General features: G+C 40.9%; 1 long non-coding RNA gene across 2 annotated transcripts in view; it reads right to left on the bottom strand.

Annotated features, from left to right (window-relative positions):
* The window catches only part of LOC134762105 (uncharacterized), a 43979-nt gene extending 35755 nt beyond the window's left edge, over positions 1 to 8224 (bottom strand). Inside the window, exon 1 of one of the 2 annotated variants that reach the window (XR_010141746.1) lies at positions 7947 to 8224. This is a non-coding gene — a long non-coding RNA (uncharacterized LOC134762105). The remainder of the gene's footprint in view (positions 1 to 7946) is intronic. The other variant, XR_010141747.1, reaches the window with a different exon arrangement.
* Between the last annotated feature and the right edge of the window lie 14490 nt (positions 8225 to 22714).

Below are 22714 nucleotides of genomic sequence, written 5' to 3'. Positions count from 1 at the left end.
CTCTCAGTCTAAACTACAATCACTGTTAACATTTTGATGTATAAACTTGCTTTTTAAATATTATATTTGTATGCATTATTTATTCTGGTCTGGTCATATGACTTTATATGACAAATACTTCCTTATATATTATGCACTTTGTTTTGTTTCGTTTTGAGACAGAGTCCTGCTCTGTCACCCGGGCTGGAATGCAGTGGTGTGATCTTGGCTCCCTGCAACCTCTGCTTCCTGAGTTCAAGCAATTCTTGTCCCTCAGCTTCCTGAGTAGCTGGGATTACAGGTGTGTGGCACCATGCCTGGCTAATTTTTTTGTAATTTTTTAGTAGAGACAGGGTTTCACCATGTTGGGCAGGCTGGTCTTGAACTCCTGGCCTCAAGTGATCCACCTGCCTCAGCCTCCCAAAGCACTGGGATTACAGGCATGAGCCACCACACCTGACCCATTATGCTCTTTCAAATATAATTATAAATACAATATTTCATTATACAGTTGCTCTATAATTTAGTTCGTCAATCTATTGTTGGACATTTAAATTTTTTCCTATCTTTCAGTTATTATATTATTACCACTTTAGCCAGGCACAGTGGCTAAATATGTATTATATATAATTATATATTATTTATATGTCAGTTATATACATTATATATTAGTTTTATATATATAATATATATTATTATTACAACTCTAAGCAGATATTTGCCTTATTTAGTGATATCACTGGCCTCTTTTCTTACATTATCTCATTTCTTTATAAGTCTCCAGAGTAGACATTATTACTGTATTATTACTGTTTTATAAATGAAGGAACTAGAATTCAAGGAGGATAAGAAACTGTCCCAAGGTCAAAGCCAGGCTTTACACCTAGGTCTCTTTAACTCCTGAGCCAACACTACCTATTGCCACACCCTGGGTGTGCCTGGTGCTCCCTAACCCACGATGAGTTTTCTGTCTTACCAGAACATCATTACTTGTGATGTAAGAGTTTTCTTCTACTCTCCTTTGCTCAAAAAATTTAATCCTAGTCTCACTCCTTTCATATTCCCATGAATCCCCTGGCCCCTTAGTAAAATTCAGGTCTTTCCAATTAAACACTCTCCATTTTAAAGTTCCCAGGCAGCTGGACTGATGCGATTGATGGTTCCCAACTGCTGTGCCATGTGCTCTGGTCCTCCTTCCTTCTCAGCTGTTCCCAGAAAGGCAGGTTATGAGGTTAATCACGTCTCTATGCTGTAAAACTGAATCCTGATACACTCACTAAAGCCCTCGTGGTTATTTATGCCCCATTTGAATTCCCATTTATATTCTCAAACTTTTTCAAAATCTGAGATGCTCTCAGCAACTCAGCACATTCTAAACAGGATATTAAACTTTTAAAAAATATATAAGACTTAAAACTCTCTTCTAAATTCCAGACTTGGAACGGTTTAATTGATACCCACTCAGATGTTTTGAAACTTAACACATTCAAATCACAATTATTGAAAGTTTTTATATATGCAATGATTACATGTCAACTAAAAAGGGGAAAAAAGGTTCTGCCACATTATAATCCTTTTTTCCAACTGTTTATTTCTGTTATTTTGAAAGAACAATTAGATGGTACTTTTTTCAAAGAGAGTCACATAAAAACTGAAGCAAAATATAGATTAATTACATTTTTTGAAAATTGTGTGATACACGATTATGAAACTTGTAGAAATTTTATATGGAAAAAGAACAAGGGAAATCGAGTGAAATGCTTTGAAGGCATCTATGACATAGGATGCTGTGCTCTTCCTCACCTTCCATTCACTTTTTAACCCTCTCCAATCTGCCTTTTCCACCATCCTCTGAAATTGTTCTCACAAAGGTCACCAGTGACTTTCCAATTGCAAATCCAGGGGAGTTTTTTGGACCTCAGCTTACCTGATTAATTTGAGGCATTCGATGTTATTAATCAATAACACTCCTTTTGCAACTTTCTTTCTTTTGTTGTTTTTTGTTTTTTGAGATGGAGTCTGTCACCCAGGCTGGAGTGTAGTGGCACGATCTTGGCTTGCTCTAACCTCTGTCTCCTGGGTTCAAGCAATTCTTCTTCAGCCTCCTGAGTAGCTGGGACTATAGGCACATGCCACCACGTCTGTGCCTGGCTAATCTTTGAGGTTTTTTTTTTTCTTTTTTAAGTAGAGATGGTGTTTCACCACATTCGTCAGGCCAGTCTCGACCTCCTGACCTCAGGTGATCCACCCGCCTCGGCCTCCAAAAATGTTTGGATTACAAGCATGAGCTACTGGGTCTGGCCACAACTTTCTAGTCTCAGTGTCATCACAACCAGTTTCCAGCTTCTCTGACTCTTCTTAGCTACCCTGTTGTCCTATCACTCCCTGCCTCTTCCCCAGGGTTCAACCTCTGGTCCACTTTCCTTCTCAAACTTCATAGGAAAATACCACTCAAGATCAATGCCTCCCCTCTCACCACAACCTACGTCTCTATCCAAAAACTCTTGGTATTTTAGTTCAGACTGTTTTTAGCTATTTTACTGCAGAGTTGGAATTTAAGAGTCTGGAGCTTGCAAATACAAACTTTCATTGCACTTGATTGCTGCTGTTCTGTGAACTCTCATTACCTTTTCCCTGGGTGGCTGCTATATATCCTGACTGGTTTCTCTATCCCTAGTCTCATTTCAGATCCATTCTCAACACTCTTTTAGAATACTTTCTAAAATATGGAAATCTGAGTTTCCACTTCTGCTATTGGCAGAATAGTTTCTATAAGACCAACTCTTCCACAAATAAAAACAGCAGACTATTGGAAAAAAAAAAACACCAATACAAACCTGAAGGCTATGGAGAAGAACCAAAAACAAATGCTAGACAAGAGTCAGCATTTGGACAAAAAGACTATCATGTGTGAAGTGTGCATTTTTAATAGTTTTGTTTTGTTTTGTTTTGTTTTGTTTTTTTGCCTGAGGGCAGACCCCAGTGAGTACTAAGCAGGGCAGCTAAAATGCAGATAGATGCAGTCTTACCAAATAGAAGAACAAGAGGGAAGCATTCAGGGTAACTATAGCAGCTGTAAATTCGGATCAAGGGCAGGAGGATCCAAGAAAGGATAAAACAATGGAAAAGGAGCCCAAAATTTTATGTATAAAACTCTACCTAAGTCTCTGACAATTCTCTGAACTATGCATGTGTGAGACAGACGTCAAGCAGCCCAACTAAGGCCAAAACAACTAAACAGAGATTTCACTTGGTGTCTATTTTAGTGAGAGATATTTAATTTAGCCATGTTAATTACTGGCTAAAACAAACAAACAAAAATAACACTTTTTGGATGAATGTAACAAAAGACAGAGTCCCTACAACATATCACTCACAATGTCCAAGACATAATCCAAAATTATTATAAAGAAACAGGGAAACATGACTCATATTTAAGAGAAAGGGCTAACAGAGACAAGCTCTGAGATGAACCATATGTTGGAATTAGTTGGCAAGAATTTTTAAGTAGTTATTATAACTGTGGTTAAGGACATGAGACTAGACTTCTAATGAATTAACAAATAGGAAATTACATTAGAGAAATAGAAATTAAAAAAAGAACCAAATGGAATTGAATCATATACAAAAAATGCAATATGAGAAATAAAAAATTCCCTGATTGAACTTCACAGTAAATTGTAGATGACAGAAGAAAGGGTTAGTGAACTTGAAGAGTGGTCAGTAGAAATCACTGACTTGCAGAACAGAGAGAAGAAAAATTGGAAAAAAAAATGAACAGAGCCTCAGGGAAAGTGGGCCAATATCAAAGGCCGAATGTGCAATTTGAGTCCCAAAGACTAGAAGCTAGAAAATGGGGCAGAAGACATTTTTGAAGAAATTATATCTAAAAGCTTTCCAAATTTAATGAAATGCATATGTTCTCAGATTTAAGAAGTTTAATCAATCTCCAACAGGGTAAGTACAAAGATAACCATCACATAATTCAGTAGTAAACAACAGTAACAACAATGACAACAAAGCCTATGGTTATGTCTATAATCTTTTGGTGCAAAACCTTCTTGTCTTATCTTTTTCTGCTTATCACCACCCTCTTTCTTATTTTCACCAATCTGCAGATGCATATACAAAAACATTTTAAAATCCACTTTTTGGCCAGGTGCAATGGCTCATGCCTGTAATCCCAACACTTTGAGAGGCCGAGGTGGGAGGAATGCTTGAGCCAGGAGTTCAAGACCAGTCTGGGCAACATAGGGAAACCCTGTCTCTGCAAAAATAAAAAAATTAGCTGGGCATGGTGGCACGTGATTGTAGTCTGAGCTACTGACCACTGAGCTACTGAAGTGGGAGGATTGCTTGGACCTAGGAGGTTGAGGCTGCAGTGAGCTGAGATCATGCCACTGCACTCCAGCCTGGGTAACAGAGCAAGACCCTGTCACACTCACACACCTCACACACACACACACTCCACTTCGTTTCTAATCATAGTGTATAGATGCAAGCAGTATTGTTGGTTCTATGACAATGCTTTTAAAACTACAAAAACAAATTTGAAAGTGATGTGATGTGAAAAAGAATGAAATCATGTTATAGCCACATGGATGCAGCTGGTGGCTATTATCCTAAGTGAAATAACTCAGAAACAAAATCCGATACTGCATGTTCTCACTTATAAGTGGAAGCTAATCAATGGGTACACATGCACATAAAGACGGAAATATTAGATACTGGAGACTCCAAAAGGGAGGAGGATGGAAGGAGGCCAGGGTTGAAAAACTACCTGTTGGAAGTTTTGGGGTACTATGTTCACTATTTGGGTGATGTGTTCACTTGAAGCCCAAACACCAGCATTATGCAATATACTCATGTAACAAAACTGCACATGTACCCCATGTATTTATAATAATAAAAAGTAAATTAAAGTATTTCTATATAAAAATAATTTAAAAAGAAAGTGATGTGGTGGAAAGGGATAGGATTCCTTATAAGCTAACTATATATAAAATACTCTCCTGCTCTTTTTTATTTATAATTCAATCATTCCCTAATTAATTTATTCATCTAATCATGAAACCTATTTAGTCACCTACTTGGGGGCAGGTACTGAGGACATGATGACAAATAAGGAAATCTTTACCCTCTAGAACTCATCATGTAATGATCCATATTGGTCACTTTGAGATTCTGGTACTTCTAAAAATAACTTATTATTTTTACTTCTTATTATGAAAATCATACATGGGACATTTAGAAGATATAGGAGAGCAAAGGTAAGAGAATTCACTGTGAATTAATTATTCATTGAGCACCTATTTTGTGCCATTGACTATCCTTATTGCTGGGAGCACAGCGTTTGAAAAAAAACAAAAACCTTTCTCCCACTCTAATAGATGAGTCACATAAGAGGAAAACAAACAAATGTATCATCTATTAGAGTGGGAGAACTTGTTTTTGTAGTTTTAAAAGTATTGTCATAGAACCAACAATATTGCTTGCATCTATACACCATGATTAGAGAGGAAGTGGAGAGTGTGTGTGTGTAAGAGAGAGAGAATATTTAGAATGCCAAAAGCAGGCACTTCAAGGAAGGCTTTTTTTATTACAAAAAAATTAGCTCGTTCTACATACTTTAGAAATTACTTTGAGTAGCAAATGTTAAGGATATAAATACTTTGCACATATATGCCTTGTTTATAGTTAACCATATGTTATTTTTTACCTGCAAAATACTAAAACATATTCTACCTACGTGCAATCTAAGTTTTGTGGCAGAGTCTTTTTACGGGGCCCAAACAATTCTTGACCAATTTTTAAAACCCTGAAATGGCTCACTGTTTTGAGGTTATTTTGATAGAGTATGAATTCACTTCTTTGTCATTTGGAGAAGGTGCACAGTATTATTATGAACAGAGAAGAGCTGTATGAAAACTGATCTTCCACCATCTATCATCTCCTTTTAGTCTAATGAGATACTGCCATTATCTCCTGATGAAATATTGTTCTATAAAACCTTACCCCATCATATGATTTCTGCAGATCTTACAGGAGTAATCTGAGCTCAAGCGATATTAATTACTGTTTCATTTGTCCATTTGTCTGTGTATAATCATGTATTTTAATGATCTTCTATTTTCTATGGTTTGTGTAGACTTGGAGACTAATTCAAAAGAGTTGAAGTTTTTTGGACATGTTTAGTTGAATGTGCAGTTCTCTTTTGAAGAATCCTGTCTCCAAATCCTGTTTTGAAAAGAGTGTTGATGAATAGCACAGCACCTGGCATATTGTGAGTGTGCAATAAAATCATGCCTTTTCAGCAGACCTTAACTAAAGAGTTAATTTTATTTCTTTAAATCCACCTTTCAAACGACTCTCATTCTGCTTTGTCAGTGGTTGATGAGGGTAAAGGCACTTGAGGATGCACAACCCACAGGACAGGGAGCAAGCAAGCCTTTCTCAGTGCGGAGAGCTAGGATAAACTTTTGCTCAGAAAGGGGTACATTAATGACAAAGGATCACAGCATTATGGGAGGATACTACACACCTGTTCTTCAGGGAGTACTCTGGACATCCCTGTTCCTTCCCCACCTGGCAGGTGTCTTTTCAGGTGCTCCCAACCACACTACCCTGAATTCCCATATCTGGGTTGCCCTCTATGCCAGCCTCTCCTCTTAGCCTTGAATTTAGCTTTGTTGCTTGAGGCAAGTCACTTCCCTCTCTGGGTATGTTTCTTCTTCTGAAAATGGAGGGGGTTGAACTAGATGAGAGCCAGGTGGCTTCAACTGACGTGCGGTGGCCCTCTGCCCTGCTTACTTTCATCTCCACGACTCCAAGGTGGCTCACAAACACGAATCCTCAGCCCCTTGGACTGGGTTCAGGGGAGTGCTATCAGGAATTCATGGGAGAGACAGGAATGTTTTCAGAAACCTCAGCCTGTCCTCTTTTTACTGAAATAGGGGCCCTTGTTGATGGTAGTCACTGTCCATGCTGTTTAGCCTAAGGAAGGTAACAGTGGGTGGGCCACCTCAGGCCATATGGAGGAAGGCCTGGCACAGAAACACAAGGCCAGGCAGGCTGTGGCTAGCCTGAATTTAGCTGTAGCCTCAGAATCAGGGGACTTGGGCTTGACAGCTGACATTACATGGTGCACAATTCTGGTTAAGTCACTTAACTCAAATCTTATCTCCTCAACTGTAGATTGCTTGAAGACCAAATTAAGGAGCTCCTTCAACAAATACATTAAAAAAAAAAAAAGATAACATAAGCCATAAGGCACATACAAATCACTTGGGAATCTTGATAAAATGCAAATATTGGTTTGGTAGATCTGGAGTGGGGCTAAAAATTCTGCATTTCTAACAAGCTCCAGGGAGAACCTAGCTGATATTGCTGCTGCTTGAGTGGGCCACACTCTGATGAACAAGGATAGAAACCATTAAAATAGTTGAAAATGAAAATAACAATGAATTATATAAACCCCACCCCCCTCACACCAGTTTCACGTCTGATATTTTTCAGTTAACATTACCTAGTAAACATTTTCCATGTTTCTACAGATTATATGGACCACAAAGTTTCTGTAATTATTATTATTGAGTAGCTACACAGTATCCCACAGTGTTGAACTAGCATCATTTATCCAGTTGCTTCCCTCACACTGGACCAGTGAGTCCCAGGAAGTAGCTGCAAGGAAGCAGTGTGTTTCTGGGACAGCCCAAGGACATTTCTTATTTCCTCCTGTTCCTCCCTAGGATCAATCTGTAGGCGTAAACTGGCTCAAGACTGTGAACACCTTCATGAACTCCTGTGACTTTGGACTTGTTTTCCAAAAGGCCAAAATTATAGATAGGTACATATTTTGATTATTAAAAATATGTGTTTCCTTGTACACTGTTGGTGAGAATGCAAAATGGTGAAGCTGCTATGGAAAACAGTATGGAGTTTCCTTAAAAAATTAAAAATAGAATTACCATGTGATCCAGTAATCCCACTTCTGGGTATTTATTAAAAAGAATTGAAATCAGGATCTTGCACTCCCATGTTCATTGCAGCATTATTCACAATAGCTGACATGTGGAAACAACCTAAATGTCTGTAGATAAAGAAAATGTGTCATATACATACAATGGGATATTTTTCAGCCTTAAAAAGGAAGGAAATCCTGCCATATGCAACAACATGAATTAATCTTGAGGACATTATGCTAAGTGACATAAGCCAGTCACAGGACAACTACTGCATGATTCCCACTGACGAGGAATCTGAGATAGTTAAACTTGTAGGAGCAGAGAGTAGATGGTGGTTGCCACGCACTGCGGGGAGGAAAAAATAGAGTTGCTATTCAACTGGGTATAAAGTTTCAGTTATGCAGCTGAATAAGTTCTAGAGAACTGCTCTACAACATTGTACTTACAGTTAAAAATACAGCACTGAGCCCTTGAAAATTTGTTAAGGCCAGCGTGGTGGCTCAGACCTGAAATCCCAGCATTTTGGGAGGTTAAGGCAGGCGGATCCCTTCAGCCCAGGAGCTTGAGACCAGCCTGGGCAACATAGAGGGACTCTGTCTCTACGAAAAATACAAAAATTATCTGGGCATGGTAGTGTACACCTGTAGTCTCAGCTACTCGGGAGGCTAAGATGGGAGGACTGCTAGAGCCCAAGAGGCTGCAGGGAGCCATGATGGCACAGTGTGCTCTAGCCTGGGTGACAGAGTGGTACCCTGTCTCAAAAAAAACAAAAAATTGTTAAGAGGATAGATCTCATGTTAAGTGCTCTTACCACAATTTTTAAAAAGTTCCCTATAGAAAAGTATTTTTTAAATGACAATTTCCCTAACACCACTGCTAACATTTTGATTGAAAAAAAAAATCATTAATTTGTTCAATAAACATTTATTATACACTTAGAAGTGCCAGGTTCAGTGTTATGCATGAGGATGCTGCAGCGAACAGTTTTTCTTTCTAGGCATAAGTACAACATTATCCATCAGTCAATCTATATAACAAAAAGTATATACAATACAAAAATATACATGTATGTTTATATACTACAAGATGTTTTTATTCATGTTTTATGCGAATAGCAAGACCAAAAAAATCATTAATTGGGCCCAGTTTAGGCCAGCAATGGTATTCTGTCCCCTGGATGTACACAAATAAAAACGATGCAGCCCATTCCTTTTAGGCATCTTAAAGTATACCAAAGTTTGTAAAAGCCAGGTAGGCACGCGACAGAGAATGAGCTCCCTGACATCAGCCGGAATCTATTACTGGGTACAGTGGATGGAAACCTCGCCCTGCTACTTACTGCTCATTGCTTTTCAGGCACTGTTTAATTTCTCGGTGCCTTAATTTATATAGAGATACAAATGCCATCTCTGGTTGTGGCTGAGAATGAATGAATGAAATAAGGTACCTAAAATGTTCACAGGGCCTAGCATATGGCAAGCGCTCCCTAAATACACATTGCTTTTGTTGTCATTAGCGCTAGTGATAGAGGACCTTGGGTTTGGGCCTCATTGTGCCACTAACCAGCAGTGTTATTTTGGGCAGCAGTGCTGTCCCTGGATCTCAGCTCTCCCTCTGGGAAATGCAGGGCATGGAGGAAAGTGGTTAGTTCAGCGTTTGGAGATTCGTGGCAAACTATCGGACACAACTCCTTGAAATCTTCCGGAGTTGGCGAGGCACTGCGGGGCTGATTACAGGGGTGGGCAACCTCGTGGTCCCAGCTACAACCTCGCCGAGCCAGCTTCTAGCCCCTAAGGTGCCTCGGGGTGGCGCAGGGGCGGGCAGCTGGGCGCAGAAGAGTACCAGGCGGAGGGCGCAGCCTCAGGGGGATCCTGGGCGAAGAGCTGAGGGTGGCGCTGGTGGGGGCCTTTGAGAGGCCGCAGCCGAGCCCATGGCTTAGGGCTTCGATGAAAACAATAGCTGCGAGGTTTGGTTTCCTCGCACAAGGGTGGAGGAAGGCCCGGGAACCCTTCCCCTTCCAATCCCGGTGTGGCCTTCTGACTGGCAGGTAATATTAGAGGTATTAGCTTTCCTCTTGCCCCCGCCCCCCGGCCCCGCCAGGCCCTGGCCCTTCCCTGCAAGGCAACAGTGCACCTGAGAAATCCCAGTGGTGCCTTGTTCTCTCTACAAAGGCAATGAATTCTCAGCACAATTTGGCTTGGAGTAGGCTCTCAAGATAATTGTTGAATGAATGAGTGAATGAATGTCATCAGTGGGGATGGGCCGAGGGCACCAGCAAGATCAGGAGATCTCATCTTTCATCCTCACCTTCCTTGTTCACTCCATTTATTCACATCTGTACAGAATTTTCACCGTTGTGTTGGTCACAGCGGGTTGGTGCAAAGGGATCATGTTTTCAGGTAAGAGCAGCATTGCATAGTGAGCAGAAACCCCAGCTGAGTGGGACTTCTCTGAGTTCTGGGTCCACACCTTGGGGTCTCAGACATCTATTCCTGCCTTCTATTAAGCTTGACAGCAAACTCAACAGATGTAAATGTTGTCACTTTCTGGAAAAGTGTGAAGGAATTTGTTAAAGAAAACCTTAAAGAAAGGGAGGCAGACATTGCGAGGCTTTTTATGCCTTTCAGGGTAGCTTCAGGACTTCTGGGTGGTTTAATATGCTTCAACTCAGCATATGACCTAATGATTCATTTCTTATAAGTTGAATCTGAAAGGAGTGAGGTTTTTAGCTGGGGTTTTATTTTGTGTCTGCTTGTGGCAGCAAATAACAGATTCATATATGACTCTCCACCTCCTGAAGAGGCTAGAGCAAGAGTATCAATGATGTACCTGTAGGAAGAGCACCGTACATTTAAATGGTGCGTTATCACTGTCCTGGGCTTTCACATGCTTTATCATGCTTCAAACCCATAGCCCTGTGGAATAGCCAGAAAGAGATTATTATTCAATTTTCCAGCATTGTTACTTCCGTTATTGAATAGCCACTATGCGCTGAATATTAGAGGTACAAAGAAAAGTAAGGCCTATCTCTGCCTTTAGCACAGTCTAGTGAAAAAGAAAGATATCCACATGGATCATTTCGGTATGACATGTTACCTGATAGGGTAGATGAAGCCCAACATCTGTTTTTGAAAATAAATGGTTTTTTTTTGTTTTGTTCTTGTTTTGTTGTTGTTTTGAAACAGGGTCTAACTCTGTCCCCCAGACTGAAGTACAGTGGTATAACCATAGCTCACTGCAGCCTCTAACACTCAGGCTCAAAGGATCTTCCCATCTCAGCCTCCCGAGTCGTTGGGACTACAGGTATGCACCACCAGGCCCTGCTAATTAAAACTTTTTTTTTTTTTGGTGGAAATGGATCTCAATATGTTGCTCAGGCTAGTCTTAAACTTTTGGCCTCAAGTGATCCTCCTACCTCAGCCTCCCAAGATGCTGGGATTACAGGCATGAGCCACTATGTCTGGCCCAATGGTTAAGTTTTACTGGGACACAGCTATACTCATTTATTTATATGTTGTCCACGGACACTTTTGTGCTACAATGGCAGAGTTTAGTATAATAGTTGTGACAGAGGCTATCTGGCCTACAGAGCCTAAAATATTGACTATTGAACATTTACAGAAAAAGTTTGCTAGCCCATGGAATAGAGGAATAATGCTCAGGTGGGTGGGCATTTAGAGTTGGGGTACATAGCACCACCTGGGAGTTGAGAAAGGCTTCCTGGGAAAGGCACTGCTTGAGCTAGGAGCTGAAGGGTAAGACTTGTGGGAGTTAGAAGGATAAGATGGGTACTCCAGGCAAAGGAAAGCCAAGGGACTAAACTGCTAGAACCACAAGCAGTTTATGATTACTAGGATACAACATGCAAGACGGGGACGGAAGCAGATGAGGAAATCAGTCTTGACTTGGGTGATTTGCTGGAGGTGATGTGTCTAGGTGGGGCAGGACTAAAATCCAGGTTTTCTAACTGGCAGTCCTATGTGCTTATCACAACAGCAAGGACAGCAAATACACAGCACCCATGTTGTCATTCCTTCAACCTGGGTCCACAGTGGCCAGTGCTGATTGAGCACAGAACTCTTTCCTGAAGCTTTATTTGTGCTCCAGGTGACTGTAGAGTGAGTGTGCATGTTCAGACCTATATGCTATCCCTGATTTACCTCATTCCAGCCATAGTGAGAAGGTTTTAGATTTATTTTTCTCTGAAGCTATTAGAAAAAGCCTTCAGAAGCAAAAGCTACCAATTTGAACAGCCCCATTTCAGCACATTCTAAATTATTGCTTACCCTGCCTATGCCAGTTCATACACCAGATGGTTTATACACTTCATCTCTCTTAATCCTCACTTCAAGGTCATGAGGGAGGTAAAATAAATAAGTTACTTACCCAGGGGTCTGGAAGTAAGCACTTTAATTTTTCAAAAAGATTTTAAAAGATTATATATAGTCCGGGCGTGGTGGCGCACGTCTGTAATCCCAGCACTTTGGGAGGCTGAGGCAGGTGGATCATGAGGTCAGGAGATCAAGACCATCTTGGCTAACACGGTGAAACCCCAACTCTACTAAAAATACAAAAAAATTAGCCCGGCATGGTGGTGGGTGCCTGTAGTCCCAGCTACTCAGGAGGCTGAGGCAGGAGAATGGGGTAAACCCAGGAGGTGGAGGTTGCAGTGAGCCGAGATCACACCACTGCACTCGAGCCTGGGCAACAGAGCAAGACTCCATCTCAAAAAAAAAAAAAAAAAGATTGTATGTTAAAAATTATAATACTTAAGGAACAACTTGGTGTTGTGGTACTGTATAGGGCTGGGTTGTAAATGACCAGTGGGCATGCCAGAGGCTCAGCCCATACATCGCTAGTGGGGTATGAACCATTATGCATGATTGCAGTGACCTTGTGACCTGCATCTTGTAAAACAGAAGGTGGGATGATTACTGTTTGTTTATATTTTGTTGGATATCATATTTTTTATACCTTTTAACTGTGATTGTGGAAATTGACATTAGATATCCATCCCTAATCCATGTAGTAGGTAAGAACATACAGATAAACAAAGGGCAGTGGGGAGGGGAAAGAAAAAAGGTTGGAAGGAAGGAAAGAAGGAAAAAATATATCCAGAAGATGCAAGACCTGGATCAAATGGTAGCAGGAAAAGTTCTTTTGAAGATATCTAAATGTTGGAAATATCATTCATCCAGGACAGGTGAGGTCCGGGACATTCCAGTGAGCAATTTCCCTCTGTGCTGTTATTTTTCATATTTTGTAAAGAAGAACACTAAGGCTTGAAGAGGTTAGATAGCTTGCCCATGCTACTTAGCGGTAGACTCAGAATTTCCACACTGGCCTTCCAGACTCCACAATCCAAGATCTTAACTACGATTATATTCATCTTTGATCCTTGGGAAGAAGGGAAGATATTTTCAATTCAGGCTTGAAAACATAAAGTAGCTGAATGAAGCAGTGTGGAATTAGCAGAGAGCAGAAAAATTAAGCACCAATCTGTGTCTTGATGTCATGTTGTTTAAATCTTGCTTTGGATTTTTTTTTAAACTGTCTTTCTAGAAAAGACATAGGTAGTAGCATCATGTACACTAATCTTTTCTCCTCAGTTATCCACATCTGGAAGTAGTTTGACAGCTAGATGTATGATATCATGCCTGTTAGCTGTTATCTGGTGGCAGCTCACCAATTATCCAATTTCTAGGGCATCTCTCTTTAAAATCTGTTTCAGAAGGCTTGGGCTGACAGAAAGCCGGGTACACCTGAAGTGGCTGAAGCTTGAGTGAGGACCCTTATCTAGGTCATCCAAAGATAAGAATGAGATAAGCTGAGTAACAGGTCTTAAGAAAGAAAAAAATTAAGTACCAATGCCCAGTCTAAGGAGAGAGAAGACTCCAGCTGGGAGATATTGCCAAAGGTCAGAAGACGTGCTGAGTCTAAATAGAGCAGTAGAAATTGGGAGCAAATAGATAAGGTTTTAGGGGAGGGGTTGTAGAGAATGTCCCTATAGGTTCTGAGCACAGGTGGGTCAGTTTATAAGTACATAGTCTTCCTAAATGAATATTCCAAGGGTCAACTTTATTTCAGTGAAAGAAAACTCCAGAAATTGCTTAGACACACTCCCATCTATCCATCATCTATGTAGACATTCAGTAGACACGAATTGACAATCTACTCTGTGCTCAGCACCATTCTAGGCTCCAGGTAAGCAAAGATGAGCAACACCCAGTTTCTACCTTGAAGGATCACCCATGCCTGGTTCAGTAGAGACAGAGACATGAGTTTCCTTTTTATCTATTTTCCCCCAGAAGTACCCTGGTTTTCATAAATGACCATGGCTTGACATGCTATACCATTACGATAATAATGTATAATTAGTGGAAAACCGAAGGAATGACTGGAAATTGCCTTTAGTTATGGGAACAGCTGGGCTTCTCAGGATAACACTGGAAAATACTGCACTATGTGAGCAAGGTCTGTAGGGTCCAGGTTTCTCTGGAGGTACAGCTACTTCCCTTCCAAATGCCAGCTTTAAATTCTGACATTTTGGCATTTATGTGAATGACTGTATGACTATATATGTAGGTGATCGGCCCTCTCAAGAGACTTTGAATTAGAGGCTTCCTGGTTTTGATAAATGCACCTTCTTTCCCTCAAAGTCCTTTATAACTTTTTAGACCAGTGACCTCCCTTTTTAGCATTTCCTTGGCTAGAAGGAGAAGACAGTCAACCTACCATTTTGACTGTAATTCAATTCGGTTTCAGGCACTTTTAATAATTTGGTATTCTGTTGTGAGATGAGGTATACAGGCCACCTCTACTCTTTCAGTTCCGACAGCAGGAATAGAAAAGATGGTAGTTTTGTTCAAGCCAGCCACTCATTTATTCTCTAAACATTTATCATGCACTCTGCTGGGACAAGAGCTGTGTTTGGTTCTTGGTATATGATGTACATAAAATAGGTGCATATTGGTCAATGTCCCCATGAGGTTTACTCTCCATCAGGTGTAGGGTGTCAGACATTTGGCAAATAACCTCACAAATAACAAGTGTTAATAAGGAAAAGACTAGGCTGTTATGAATGCACAATAGTGGTGGACCTAATTTGGATTGGGAGACAGGGAAGACCTCTTTAAGAAAGAGACGATAGGCCGGGTATGGTGGCTCATGCCTGTAATCCCAGCACTCTGGGAGGCTGAGGTGGGTGGACCACCTGAGGTCAGGAGTTCGAGACCAGCCTGGCCAACATGGTGAAACCCCATCTCTACTAAAAATACAAAAGTGCTAGGCGTGGTGGTGGGTGCCTGTAGTCGTAGCTACTTGGGAGGTTGAGGCAGGAGAATCACTTGAACCTGGGAGGCAGAGGTTGCAGTGAGCTGAGATCGCCTCACTGCACTCCAGCCTGGGTGATAAGAGTGAAACTCTGTCTCTTAAAAAAAAAAGAGAGAGAGAGAGACAATAATGCTGAAATTTGAAGGAGTGGGCACTAGCCAGGCAGAGTCTGAGAAAGATTCCAGGGAGAGGGAGCAGCATATGTGTAGACTCTAAGCTGAAAAGAAGAGGCTGCTGCCTATACACTGTCAGAGGCAAACACAGGTGTGCCATAGTCATAGTGGGGAAGAGTGGCACAAAATGAGCATGGTGAGGTGGCTCAGAGCCAGACCATGTAGGGCCCTGTAGCACCTGGTAAAGAGTGTGGATTTCATTTTGGGTACAGTGGGAAGTCATAGGCAGGTGGCAAGCAGAAAAGCAGTATGTCTGCTTACATTACAAAATATCTGTGAATTCTGTGTGCAGAATGGATCAGATATGCATTTAAGAAAAACAGTATGCAGCCTGAGTCATCAAATGCATATTGCAAGGTGGGCACAGAGCCTGAGCGTATGGGCACATGCAAGCCACTTCCTCCTCCTGCCTCCCCAAATGTCCTGCCTGGGAGGCAGAATGCAGTTTACAGAACTTGAAACCAAGTACAAAGTGTCTACAATTACAGGAGAGGAAAGCATTGAGGAGGAAATAATAAATCAAGTATTAAAGATCTCAACAACTTAGAGAACAAGATACCAGTCTTAAGTGAAAAGAACACATTTGGCATTAAGTATCTCAGGAAACATGTCCTTCGGGTCCATTGACTTGGAAACATCTCTATTTTCAAAGAGGCATTTAGTCAGCTCCTTCCCTCATCTAACTCAATTTCCTACTTCCCTCCATCATAGACCACGCATTCTTTGGTTATCGGATTTGCCTTTGGATTTTTTTTTTTTTAAAGACAACTAAAAATATCTTTTAAAAATCTAGCCTTTTAAGTGTCACTTGTCACTTATGTGTTTCTCTTCCCAATTTACTTCACGGCTGAGGCCTCCCTTGGGGTAGTATTTTTTTTTTTTTAAGAAATGGGGTCTTGCGGCCAGACTTGGTGGCTCATGCCTGTAATCCCAGCACTTTGGGAGGCCGAGGCAGGTGGATCACGAGGTCAGGAGATCGAGATCATCCTGGTTAACATGGTGAAACCCCGTCTCTACTGAAAAATAGAAAAAAATTAGCCAGTCATGGTGGCGGGTGCCTATAGTCCCAGCGACTCGGGAGGCTGAGGCAAGAGAATGGTGTGAACCTGGGAGGCAGAGCTTGTAGTGAGCCAAGATCGTGCCACTGCATGCCAGCCTGGGCGACAGAGCAAGACTCCGTCTCAAAAAAAAAAGAAAGAAACGGGGTCTCACTTTGTTGCCCAGGCTGGAGTACAGTAGCATGATCTCAGCTCACTGCCACCTCGACCTCACAGTCTCAGGTGATCCTCCCGCCTCAGCCTTCCAAGTAGCTGGGACTACAGGTGCGAGCTGCCATACCTGGCTAATTTTTGTATGTTTTGTAGAGATGGGGTTTTGCCATGTTGCCCAGGCTGGTCTCAAACTCCTTAGCTTATGCAATCTGCCCCCTTCAGCCTCCCAAAGTTCTGGTATTACAGGTGTGAGAAGCCATGCCTGGCTGGGGTAGTATTCTTTTCTTGACTTGTTAAGAGTTAGCTTGATTCTCCCCTACCAGTGCACCATGAGTGGGGTGTGGGGTTGGGGAAGGGATCAGCACAGGAATGCATGCTGGCCAGGCCAGGGTTTGTTGAAGCAGGTGGGGTTTGAAGGTTGTGGGACAAATACTTCCCAACTTTACCCTAAGAACATGGTGGCAGGTCAGCTGAGACTTGCACATACACTTTGTCTGCTGGGTGTGCCTGGAAGTAGAGTGATGCCCTGGAACCTGCATGACCTAGTGCTCAGAATACCTGGGCTTGGTTTCTGATTACTACCTAGTCCAGTAACTCTGTGCCACAAATAAATTAACATAGATGAGTGCCCATGACTACCAGACAATATATATAAGTGCTTCTGGGGACCCAGAGAGGTGTGCCTTGTTTTCTCCATGTAGAGGCCAGGAAATGAAGGTTCAGAGAAGTGATATGCACACCGCATGCAATTCCCTCTGCCTGGAAAGCCTCTGCTCACCCCATCCCCCTCTGCCAATGGAGTCAGTTTCTTTGTGTGGTCTCAGCTCATTTATCACATCTTCAGTGTGACACATATTTTATTCACAAGACATATGCCCCAAGGACAGGGACCCATTAAGGAACAACAGCAGAGAACTGTAGCTCTGAAAGGTGCTCTGCTTCATTTGTCCTTTCCCCAGACAATGAGGAAAGGGACAAATAGCTATGGTCATGACGGAATTCTCAAAGAAACTGCTTCCTTATTGACTACATTCAATAGAAAATGAGTCCTTGGCATTCTGATCCTCAACAAAAAATATCGATATTAATATTTAGCATCCTTATATATCAAATAGACTCTAATAGGTTATGGGAGCTTTCCGAAACACTTTTTATACTATATTTCTTGAAGGAAATAAATAAGCTATAATAATTCACTTGTCCTATCTGGTTCAGTTTTGGGGGCCTTCTTCACTATGATTGTTTTTAAAATCCATGGAAATAGAGGTGAAAACCCTTCTCCTCCTCACTGCACTATTGACATTATAAACATTGACCTAGATTATAACCATTAGGTTCTCATCAAAATGAAATATCTGCTCTGGGGTTTAAATTCCTAAACTTACTGTGTAAGAGGAGCCTCCAATTAAAGACTTCTAATAAGAAAATCAGAGATTTGGTGTTAAAACATCCTCAAGTAATCTGCGGGGAATGTTACTTTTAAATTTATAGCACTTACTAGCATCTGATTTGAAGTAGAGTCTAGATATATCTATCTTCTCCAAGGAGAGCTCCTTGAGGACAAGGAATTTGCCTCTTTCATGTTATTTGGCACAGTTTTTAGCCCATAAGAGGCTCTCAGTAAACACTGGGTAAACAGAAATAAGAAAAAGGAGATGCTGAGCACAAAGAGCAAGGTAAAGCCATTCTGCTCTTTTTCTTCTTTGAAGATGATGATGGCAAGAGTTACCATAAACTGGCCAGCAACCAAAGCCCAGGGTAGGAGGATCACTTGAGGCCAGGAGTTTGAAACTAGCCTGGGCAACAGCAAGACCCAGTATTTATAACAAACAAACAAAAAAAAACTAGCCAGGGGTGCACACTTATAATTCTAGCCACTCAGGAGGCTGAGGCAGGAGGATTACTTGAGCCCAGGAATTTGAGGCTGCAGTGAGATATGATTGTGACACTGCACTCCAACCTGAGTGACAGAGCAAGACTTTGTATCTCAAATAAGTAAATAAATAAAGAGTTACTATAGACTGAGTTGTTTACTGTGTGCCAGGCACTGTGTCAAGTACTTTATGTTGGCCAGGCATGGTGGCTCACTCCTATAATTCCAGCACGTTGAGAGTAGGCCAAGTTGGGAGGATTGCTTGAGGCCAGGAGTTTCAGACCAGCCTGGGCAATATAGTGAGACCCTGTCTCTATCTAAGCAATTTAAAATAAAAAAAGCACTTTATGTGCAACAGTCCTTTTAACTCTTTAATTCTATAAGGAATCCATTTTTCCTTTAAGTAGATGAGGGCCCAGGGCCATTAACTAAAGTATCCAAGGTTACCTGACTTAGAGGTGATTTTCCAAGATCTCAATTCAGGTCTCTCTGCATATATTTAAACATTGCATTGCCTTTCCAAATGAACCAATATTTATTAGCCATTTTATGCAAATAATTGGGCCAAGTATTAAAAAAATCATTTCTTACGTTCTTATTTCAGCTGGTTTGCAAAGCAGCCCTGCTGGGGCTTGTATAGGGTAAATGATGGGCTGAAGTTAAAGGTATACATATGTATAAGATGTATAGGATGGCATTTTGTTAACCCTGGAAAGTTAAAGAGAATTAGAAGTTTTCAATGTAACAATTCCAGGCAGGAAATTGTTAGCATGTTATGAGGAATTTCCCTTCCTCTGAGCCACTGGGCTTTTACCAAGGCTTCAGGGTAGATGCTGCATTAGTGGAAGATGAATTTGATCCAAGAAGACATCTTCTCAATCCTTGTGTAAGATTAGTCCGAGTAGGAATCACTTGGTAACAATTTGAAATGGAGTTTGTTAGAAAAACAGAAAAACATAGCTTTGTCTGGGTTGAGCCCAGAAATGGGTGACAGATGTTAATGATGAGTGACTGAACAGATGTTTGGGGGAGAATTACAAAAAGGGTTTCTATCATGCAGGATCTAAACCTTAACCTTCCTGGCTGATGCTGAAAGGAGAGCTTGTATGAAACACGTTCTTACAAAACTATTTGGTGGATCATGACAAAGACGAATGACTGGGTACTATAATTTAAAATGGAAAATAAGGTAAATGGGAGTCCTTGTTTATGTGCATGTGTATATGTGTGTGTGTGTGTGTGTGTGTTTTACAAAGGTCAATGCTGTATTAAAAAATTGGAAAGTTGAATAAGTCATTCCATTCTGCTTCCCTATTTTTCCACCGCTCCCCTCCAAACTGGTAGGAATGAGCAGTATTTGATACTGTACCTTAAGGCTCAACAAATTATTAAAATACTATCACATATATACATCCTGAAATATCTGCCCTGTAATTACATTTGGAAAAGAAAATTTCCTGCACAAACTTAATTGGTAGTTTTAGTTGGGGTCTCTGAGACTTACTTCAAGTTTTAAGGAGTTTAAAAAGATCCCCATTTCAAAATAAGAGACAAAGGCAGATTTTAAAAGTTGTACAGCTACTGCCATAAGCCTGTTCCCACTGTGAAGTGGGTACACTTCACAGAAAGATGAACAGTTAGTTGTGTTATACAAATTATATACTTCCTGATAATTTGACTGAAGTTTTGGATGGACTGATCAGATGCATCTGTTAATTCATCTTCATATCTGGCCATAATTGACATGAATTTGACTTACCTTCTGCTAATTATAGCTGTAACTACACAATAGTACCAAACATCTGGTTAAAAAAGATTACTATTGTTCACTCCTGTAGTCTCAGCACTTTGGGAGGCCAAAGTAGGCCGATCACTTGAGCCCAGGAGTTGGAGAGCAGCCTGGGCAACCTGGTGAAACCCCATCTCTATAAAAAATATAAACATTAGCTGGGCATGGTAGTATGTGCTGGTGGTCCCAGCTACTCAGGAGGCTGAGGTGGGAGGATCACTTGAGCCCAAGAGGTCAAGGCTACAGTGAGCCAAGATCACACCACTGTACTCCAGCCTGGGTAAGAGTGAGACCCTATCTCAAAAAAAAAAAAAAAAAAAAAAAAAGGATAAAGGATACATACAGTAAAAAATCCAGATATTCTCAGTTTAGTATTCTAATATTAATGAATGCCATTGAATTTATGATAGACATTGTGTATACAATAGGCTCATATGTCATCATAACCTTGCAGGGTGGATTTATTATCCTTATTTAGTGAATGTAAAAGCAGAAGCCCAGAGAAGTTAAGTGACTCACAGAAGTTCACAGAAGTGAACTGACAGAAGTCAGTGAGTAGCAGGATCAGGATTTGTACCTTGGTCTGTGGTATTCAAAATTTGTCTCACTTTCTAATATACCAGACTGTCCTGGGTAGAATAGATGTTTAATTATTTGATTAAATCCTTATATTTGATTAAATCTTTATATGTTACTGTATATCAAAATGGAATACGACTTAAAAGCCAGAACTCTCAAACTCATGATCTGAAGTCTCACTGTAATGCCATCAAAGAAAGAGTACTGGTAACTCTCTGTGTTATTGAAAGGGGAGGAAAAATACTAGATCCTTTCTTTGGCTTTGTCCTGAAGAGAGCTTAATAGAGAGGAAGGTAATAACTGAATAAAATGTCAGCTTTGGTCAGGGCAGTGAACTAGAATCTATGAGCATTAAAAACATAAATGAGATACCTTAGAGCCTACAGAAGAGATAAGACCTATACACAAATAGTGATGAGGAAGAAGGGCATACATCAAGGGACATGTGAGTTTAGGGGAGAAAGAGATTTTAGCTATGGTGATTAGGTGAGGCTGCATAGAGGGGATGGCATCTGCACTGTGAGCTTTGAAGTTAAAGACAACGACCAGTAAAGGTTAGTCCTTTCTTCAGCTTGATTTTCCCTTCCTGTTCCTACTACCTCTCCTTCCCTACATTGCCAGACATGAAAGTGTCACCCTAGAAATGGAGAAGCAATAAGACGGAAGGCACTGGTCCCTTGACACTGGGAACTGCCACGGGAGTTCTAGAATACTTACTCTCATGTGATTATATAACAGAGTGCCAGGAAAAATTGCAAAGGGTTTTGAAATGGGCAACAAAAAGATTCTTGGGTGTCCTGAGTAGCTTACCCAGCCAGGTTACCTCTACCATTCATTGTCTTTGAACTATTTTACAACTCTGTAAGTTGTAGAGAACTGCTAGCAGGGCAAAGATGATTTCTCCTCCGTATGCAAACAAATTCTGGCTGGGCACAGTGGCTCATGCCTGTAATCTCAGCACTTTGGGAGGCCAAGGCGGGCAGATCACTTGAGGTCAGGAGTTTGAGACCAGCTTGGACAACATGGTGAAACCTCGTCTCAAAAATACAAAAATTAGCCAGGCATGGTGGCGCATGTCTGTAATCCCAGCTACTTGGGAGGCTGAGGCAGGAGAATTGCTTGAATCTGGGAGGCGGAGGTTGCAGTGAGCCAAGATTGTGCCACTGCACTCCAGCCTGGGCGACAGAGTGAGATTCCATCTCAAAAACAAAAATAAACGAACAAAAACGGAAGACAAATTCTGTCCAGTGAATTGATGCCCCCCTTTACTCCCTCTCTATTTCTGCCCCTTGGAAAAAGCCAGTTTTACATCTATTTGTAAATTCACTTCAGTATACCTGATTGACCTCTATAAGTGGGGTACTTTAAATTCTCCTTTGAGCTGGTAGTAATATCTTACTGGTTCCTTCATTAGTTAATGGGTTAAAATCTTTGACATGTATTCATTTTATATTTGTATTAGAGTAAAGAATTTACCTTTATTTAATTTTTTTTTTAACAAGAAGAATATACTTCTATTAAGCCACTGCTATTTTGGGCACAAAATACAGAATGCGTGTATATATCTATATCTATCAATCTATTTCTATCTACCTATCTATAATGATCACATCTCTGTGCTAAGTAGACAGCTCCTGCCATCCTACCTTAATTATTTCCATGAGGACCAGCATTGACTCTTAATCACCAAATCCAAAGATTTTTTTTCTCAGTCATCATTCATCCTTAATGAGAGACATAGTAGAACAATGTTTCTCCCAATCATGACTCACAACCAATAAGTGGGTCGGAGATCAATTTAGTGGTTTACAGCC

This window comes from Pongo abelii, chromosome 9 (assembly GCF_028885655.2).
Source record: "Pongo abelii isolate AG06213 chromosome 9, NHGRI_mPonAbe1-v2.0_pri, whole genome shotgun sequence".
Classification (NCBI taxonomy): Eukaryota; Metazoa; Chordata; class Mammalia; order Primates; family Hominidae; genus Pongo; species Pongo abelii.
Note: the sequence above shows the minus strand (reverse complement) of the source record. Positions and strands in the feature narration are given on the sequence as shown.